Source organism: Eimeria tenella, genomic scaffold, assembly GCF_000499545.2.
Source record: "Eimeria tenella Houghton genomic scaffold, Eth_scaff1964, whole genome shotgun sequence".
NCBI lineage: Eukaryota > Apicomplexa > Conoidasida > Eucoccidiorida > Eimeriidae > Eimeria > Eimeria tenella.
Window position 1 is genome coordinate 1 of NW_013541805.1, and position 216 is coordinate 216.

The 216-nt window shown below is 44.4% G+C and overlaps 1 non-coding gene across 1 annotated transcript; it reads right to left on the reverse strand.

Moving 5' to 3' along the window:
* Positions 1-110: 110 nt before the first annotated feature.
* ETH_t00000011 lies at positions 111-182 on the reverse strand. Its single transcript has one exon. It is a non-coding gene (tRNA).
* Positions 183-216: the final 34 nt, after the last annotated feature.

The following is a 216-nucleotide window of genomic DNA, read 5'->3' on the forward strand; positions in this document are numbered from 1 at the left end:
AATTGAACTGCAGCAGCAGCAAAAAGGCGAAAAGTGAAGGAAAGCTCCTTTATTATTTGAATTTAAAAGAAATATCTTTTGTTTTCGAGTTTAAAAAAGAAAATTAAAAGAGGGCGCGCACGGAATTGAACCATGAACCTGCTGATCTGCAGTCAGCCGCTCTACCATTGAGCTACACACCCGCGGCGCCGCACACAGCAGCAGCAGCAGCAGAAG